Below are 7,772 nucleotides of genomic sequence, written 5' to 3'. Positions count from 1 at the left end.
ATTTAAAATCACGTTCATCTTAATCCGTCCTTGCCTTTCAAGTTTCGAAGACGAAAATTCTTCTATTATGATGGATTTGCTTAAAAATGATACCCCTTGTTCCAATTCCAATCCTGATTTAACTTATAGATTTGTTGTGTGTGATAAGCGATGAGAAAACCTTCCTCCATGATTAAGGTTTTTTAATGAATTGTCTCTCATTACATCAGAACACTTTAAACCCTGACGAGCTTATTTAACTTGTTGTTGTTGTTGTTGTTGTTGTTGTTGTTGTTGTTGTTGTTGTTGTTATCGTTGTTGTCGTTGTTGTTGTACATGTGTGTCAACCACAATTTATTTGTCCTGACTCTAGATACTATAGCCTCTAAAAATATGAAATTGCACTCCTATTGTTGAAAACTAGATTCATATATTGTATATTGATTTGACGAATTCAATTGCCAATAATTAATACAATGCGTTAACAGATATATACTTGTGCCCACTGATCGAATGTCCATTACTAAGTTATCAACAAACTGAAGGAATAGACAAGGAAATGGCGGTGAAGAGGATATAGTTTATCGTATCTTCCCCTCCTCAATGCAACAGCCAAGAATTCGTGTCACTCTCTTCACTTGAGACAGCGCCCCCATCACCTCTATTTCCTGTTTGAAGACGCTGTTATCTCCTGTAAAGACAATAACGGAGACTTCTGTCGATATAACTACAGGCATTCATTATCATTATCACTATATATATATAGGGACGGGCGACGTCCTGAATACTAACGTTTATTTATGGGCAAGAGCGAGAGGAAAGGCAATACTTAACTGAGCCCGTTAATTTTGACTGTCCTCTCGCCCGCGCCCATAAATGAACGTTAATATTCAGGGCAGAGTCTATTATATTATTATATTACCATGCGCTGCCCGTCGCATTTCGATTGGTCGAGCTGAACCACGTGACTGACCACAAATACACAGTAATGGTTTGTTTAAATGCCCGTGAATATGAATAATAAGATTAACAACTAAAAGTATCGTAACTTTACATCGCAAACGTAAATCATAATAAATTACAAAATACAAAGGAGCACTTGTAGGTCAAGTTGAGATACTTTTTTCTGAAAACATCTCCGGATTGGCCAATTTTTTACAGCGTGCGTGACAGTGCGTCGGGTAATGCTCAGTTTCTGGGGCCAAGTTGTCGTTCGCTCCTGAAATTTTCGGAAATTTTGACGGTTTTCTTGGGTTCGCTGATAATACAATGGAAATAACAGACTCCGCTCTGACCATTAACGTTTGTTTGTGGGCGCGGGCTCGAGGAAAGCCAAATTAACGGGCGCGGCAAGCCTCGCCCGTTAATTTCCTCTCGCCCTTGCCCACAAATAAACGTTAATGGTCAGCGCGTCGCCCGTTATTTCTATACTAACGAAATCAAGAAAATCGTCCACATTGATGAAAATTTCCCATGCGAAAGACAACAGCGCCCCAGAACTTGTATTAGGGCGACATTTTTTATTTTTGTGTTTCTCATCTCCCGATCGACAGTAAATTTTAGCTCCGACATGAAAATAAAAAAAAAACTTTTTTATTTGCACCGCCTCTGAGGCGATCATCCTAGCAACAGCACCACCATCATCAAATTGTGAGATTGCAGCGACTCAGACTGAAAGGACAGAGAGTACAGAACACTGAACTGAAAGACAAGAAATTGCAGTGACTGTGAATGGACAGAACATTGACTGAAACAAATACACGTTTTTTTGTACTTAAAAATTGTAGAGACTGAATGGACAGAACATTGAACTGAAACAAATACAGTTTTTTTGTACTTTTTTTTTCGACCGCCCGCCCTGCCCGAGTTTTACTCTGGAGATGAGATACAAAGAAATAAAAGGGTCACCCTTACCTAAATGTTGTATTTACTTATCACTGACGTGCTGTGTTGTATGCGAGCTCAGTGCAATGAGCGACACACTTACGGGCAATAAAAATTTTGCAAGTCTGGAGAGATTTTTCGGGAAAAAAGTGCTCCACAAGTGCTCCATTGAATTTTGTGATTGGTCATGATCTTTGAACAAATCACAATTTAGGTTTTAGCTGTAAAGTTACTATTGTCGATGTTATTAATTATATTCATGGACATGTAAACAAACAATTACTGTGTATTTGTAATCAGTCACGTCTCAGAGCGAAGGACAGGGTATTGTATTTGTACGATATTCCCCCTGTGTTGGATCGACTTGTTAGCATACATTCTTTGATATTACCAGAGTTTAAGTTTCTAAAAAAATACCTTTGGCAACTTTGATGATCACGTCACTTACTCCATCTTTGCCGCCAATAAACCAAGCCTCCCCCTTCACGATCTTACTAAATCGCCCCTCGTTCAGTGTCTCTTTTAAAAGCAGACGATTTCTTGGAAATTCCCAAACGGCGTCACCGACCTTTAAGTAGTCATCTCGTTCCTTCACACAATCTTCAAGACTTGCATAAGTAGGTTCTGTATGTATGTTTATATACTCAGGACTCTCAGCTACATCAACGCCACCGATTTTTAACTGTGTAAGATATCGTAAATACGAGTTCAGGGATCACCAGACTTCGATTTGTTCAGTCCAAATTACATTACAAACTATTCGCAGTCAACGCAAAAGTAAATTAAAGGCTCGATTCCTTAGCTACATGAAAAACTTATTCTGTACTGCGAAAGACGGCAAATTATACGCTCATGTGTTCTTTGCTCCTGGTATGATGCTGATTATTCGTTTAGATACGTTACAAAGCATTTCATGAATAACACAGCCAATAAAATACAATATTGACATTAATCGACAGCTAAGACCACATACGTATCGACGTCATTTTGATCACCATATTTACCACAAATATGCGCCACTTACGGTTCCCGCTAAGTCTACATTTTCAAGCACCATTGTAATGTTTATACAATACAGACTAGACATTTTCAAGCACCATTGTAATGTTCATGCAATACTGATTTGACAGCACTGATCACTCTATACAACGCACATTGCTTTGTGAGAAATGCCAGCCAATGAGAAAGTTACAAGTTCACTGAAGACGAAGCATTGTCACTTACTGTCAATATTACCTTAATAAAAGTTTATCTCGGTGATCGAACAGTGACGACAAACAAAAAGCGTCAAATATATTAAAGAAATAACTGCAATATTCTCATTTGTGGAAAGTATTAGCATTGCTAGCTCTCATGATGTTTGTTTGTCTTATAGTGACTTGTAAGCCCTTTGGGCTGGATGACCTCTACCACTTGAGTATGACTCATAACTGCTTTACTTTGTATTTTCAGGCGATGTCATATGTCAATATCATAAATAAATTACAGCTACTATTGCTATATTGAAATCTTGTATACTGACACCCTTTCTGCAATACATTCTTCAAAATGGCTTCGTATAATAAAGTTTCGAGAACATTGCAACGTTATTGCCTAAAATCTCTCCACAATTTTGTGACAGTACCCTAAAACTTCATCCAGCGTCGTGGTCTAATTTTCTGTCTACGCTATAAAACTACTCATTTCACTGTGAAAGGAATCAATGCCGAGACAAATTACGCCTTTGGAACATTATGTCATCAGTTATTGGCTATGTACGCTATTGGACTAACTTCATTCTTACGCATTGTATCAAATCATGGCACACAGCCAAGTTTCCTGTATACTGGTCAGATGTGAACTACAGCTGCGCTAAATGAATCACGTACAAGCACAGAGTGGTACAAGTGACGTACTTATCTTGAATGAAGTCTGTTTTATGACGCGCGAAGAAAATTTGATGGTACGGCACCAAACCAGTGGAGAGGTTCTATCGATAATAACGTATAGCATTTCTATTTTTTAAATCAACTGAAATTGCCTAAAAAACATCACAAGGCTATGTTTTTAATAGAATTACCTGACATAGCAACGATGACAGACGAAGACCTCTGTGCCACAGGAAAATGATCATCATAAAAAATATTGCCAGTACATTTGCTGATAGGCATCCCAGAACAACCGACACAGTGATGCTGCACTCACAGGTTTCACAGGGAATATCTTAAGCGAAGGTAGAAATATGAAATGTTTGCACACAACCACGTACAATTTTACTTACTTTTTCTGCATTGTTATACCATTTAGACAAACTTTTATAAAAAGGATAGGATAGTAAACACCTATTGCCTGGTCATGAGGGCTATAGCGACCGTCTATTACCCCGAGGGGCCGTGTGTTACCAGAAACACATCGCTGTTCCCCTCGGCCTACGGCCGAGGGGTATAGCGATGTGTTTCTGGTAACACACGGCCACGAGGGGTAATAGACGGCCACTATAGCCCGAATAAAGACCAGGCTATAGGTGTTTTATAACACACCACATGCTCATGTCGTATTGTTATATAGTTTTTAATGTGTTTTGATATTTTACACCGCAACCATCCATTGTGACAAGTTTACTGTATGGGCGATGTTCCCACAGCGGTTTCACTGAGTTGTACGTGGTACCACTTTCTTTCAAAAAATATTCAAAGCATACCTAGCGACATCCTTACTAATAGTTGCACTTTAATCTTTTCCGTCGATGAACTGTTCACGTTCCTACGCTGTTCGAATGTCGGAAAATGTTGGCAAATCTGTTTTAGAGAATGTGTCGTCACCTATCCGGACGCACATCACGTTCTAGTCACCCGCCATTGTTGCAAAGCTGCAGACGACACTACGGTCACGTGACCGGGCACTTTTCCGAATTTGGTCACAACTGTTTCCCTAGGGAAATAGCTTTTCAAAAAATACCCTCTGACGTCACTTTTGTCGATCCGATGGGGACTAGACGTATCTATTTTCTCGTCACGTGACGTTTTCTGGCGAATGGCGACACGGAATGAGCATGTGGCGTGTTATAATTACTTCTATCCCAACTTTGAATCGAAATTTTCAACTCTAAAAAAGTCTTTTCATTGAAATTTCATTTAAATAAATGATTTGCCATTTTATATTGATAATAACATCGACATGTACGCAGATGAATAAATACCAGTGTAAAATGTATTCAAGAAATTGAGACAACTTTGAACTCTGAATTAAATAATGTTCATAATTGGTGTAAGAAAAATAGAATGGCCATTAATTGTGAGAAGACAAAGACAATGATTGTAACGACGCAACAAAAACATAGGCATTTGAATAAACAAACTTTAGACTGTGATCTTGGTGAAACGGAATTGCAAGCAGTACACTGTGAAAAGATTCTTGGTACGCTTGTCGATGAAAATCTGTCATGGAAGCAGCACTGTGACAAGATTTTTTAAAAAAGTAAATAGTAATATTGCTTTGCTTAAGAGAATAAGACAGTTTTTACCTATGAATATAAGAAAACTTTCTTATAATAGCTATATTTTACCACACTTGGATTACTGTTGCCATTTATGGGGAGCATCACCATTTATGAAAGGGTTGCAAAAGATTCAGAAACGTGCTATCAGAGTGATGTGTGATGCAAGGTATAATGCTTCGACCGAGCATTTATTTAAAACAATGCATATAATGCCATTACCAGATAGAATACATTATAAGAATGTTTGTATGGTTTTGAAATGTTTAAATAATCTTGCACAGCAGTATATGACAAGTCTTTTTACCGAAATTGATCATAAAAGAGTTACAAGATCTAAGATGCAAAAATTGTTAGTGGTTCCTGCAACAAATAAGGATTTTTATCGAAAAGGGTTTACTGTAAATAGTGCCAATCAGTGGAATAATGTCGATTTAAATATAAGATCTAGTAACTCATTGAGCAGTTTTAAAACTGCTTACCTTAAAGCTTATTGGGAATAATTTTTGTGTTTGAACATTAGTTTTCTTGTCGATTTGTTTCTGTCATTTAGTGTGTGCATTCGTTTGTCTCTTGTTTGCTGGTTCTCTCCTGGCCATCTTTTATTTCTGTGCATTGTATTGTTCTCGCTTTGATTGTTATGTTTCATGTTGTTCTGCTTTGTATCTGTTTGTATGTTCATCTGAGGGCACTTTGGAAGATTAGCGTCTTTACTGAAGCTTACCAGGCTACCCTCGTTAAACAAGGTTTAATAAAATAAAATAAATAAAATAAAGTAAAGCAAACAAATGTTTTCAGTCTGAGATTGTAGGATTATTTAGACTGCGGAGACACCGGTAGAAAGTGGAACAGACAAACAAACGAATTGATGAAAAACAATCTTTCCTGAATGTTCATAGGAACAACAAATTTTTGAAAATATTAAAAACATTTATTTCTCACAAAACAAATACCATTTGTTGACTTTTGGTCATTAAAGGTTTCTTTTCATTACCACACATATGAGAATATAAAAGGTTGGATAATCACCTGGTAACTTGACGGTCACTCTTAGTGATGTTGATCCGATAATGTTGCTTGCATTACAGGTAAAGATGGCTACGTCATCGTTTTCAATTTTCATCAATATTATTTTATCAATTTCACTTACACCTTGACCTTCAATACTCTCACAGAAGCAAGTGATGTAATCGGGATTAGCACTTGCCTGACATTCCACAAGCACTGTGTTACCTTCCCGTCTACCAATAGTAATGGCTCGGATTACAGGCCGATCTATTAGTAAAGAAGAATAATATAGAATGAATAAAATCGCTTATGCAATAATGAGGAGAATTTATTTCTGGCCATGAATCTGCGAGAAGGGACATTTTCGCAATTAATCAGCAAGAATTTCCCTACAAATACAACTCTAACGTTCATCAAACAAGGAAAACTATGCAGACCTAGCAAATCCGTTTGTAACATCATTAGACATTCCTGGTCCCATGATCGTAGTAAGCGCCTAAGTATAGAGGTAGAAGAGGGTAACGTAGTATTCAGAACATGAACACATTGTACCTATGGTGCATCAGCTACGTTGACAGTAACCATGCAACTAGGGGTTTCTGGAAAAGATCAATAGAAGCCGAACCTAAACTTTCCTAGGTAAACGCCTGTCTTTTTTTGAAGGTCGTACACAAGAACATAAAGTACCTCAAGTACAAAGTAATAATTTCTGTTACTTAAGTTTCATGCATCCTGCAATGTTAAGACAGAAGTGAAAGGATTGTTAGTGCGACATTCTCATTTCTATGTTTGGGTGGTAACATTCTATTTGTAGGTAAAATCATCTGTCAGATGATTGCTGGATGCATGAAACTTAAGTAACAGATATTATTACTTGTGTGATAGGTTTAATTAAGTTTGTGTGAGATGTGTGATAATGAGTGTACGAGCGTGAGTGCTTCACGAAATCTTCAACCTGTGGAGCGGTCGCAGTCAGAAATGTAACAACTTAGACCGATTATTGAACCACGCTTGTTTGAGAGTGGGGATTACGCCGGGCGGTTCTGTCTGTTGCATTTCCACTAGGTGACTTGATGCCGTATGTTGTGAGTTCGAACCCGAATGAAAACAACGCATTATTTTATAATTATTAATATTAGTATAAGGAGTATGTTAGTTTGTAGAAATAAATACAAGTACAGAAACTGCAACATAATTGTATGATAAGCTTTATCGCGTAGTGTTTTGCTTATGTACCTACTCATTCAACTGCTTTAAGATCACATTTCATGACGTTTTCGCAGTAAAGAGACTAGCAGGGAAAGAACACATCAACATTTTTGAAGGTATGATACAATTTGAAAAATAATTGTATCCTTCATCGTCAAATTTGTTGTGAATGAAATGCAAATATTTACGTTCATCAAATGTAGCTTTTCTCATTTAT

The sequence above is a fragment of the Ptychodera flava genome, chromosome 20, assembly GCF_041260155.1.
Source record: "Ptychodera flava strain L36383 chromosome 20, AS_Pfla_20210202, whole genome shotgun sequence".
Classification (NCBI taxonomy): Eukaryota; Metazoa; Hemichordata; class Enteropneusta; family Ptychoderidae; genus Ptychodera; species Ptychodera flava.
This window is presented reverse-complemented; position numbering follows the sequence as displayed.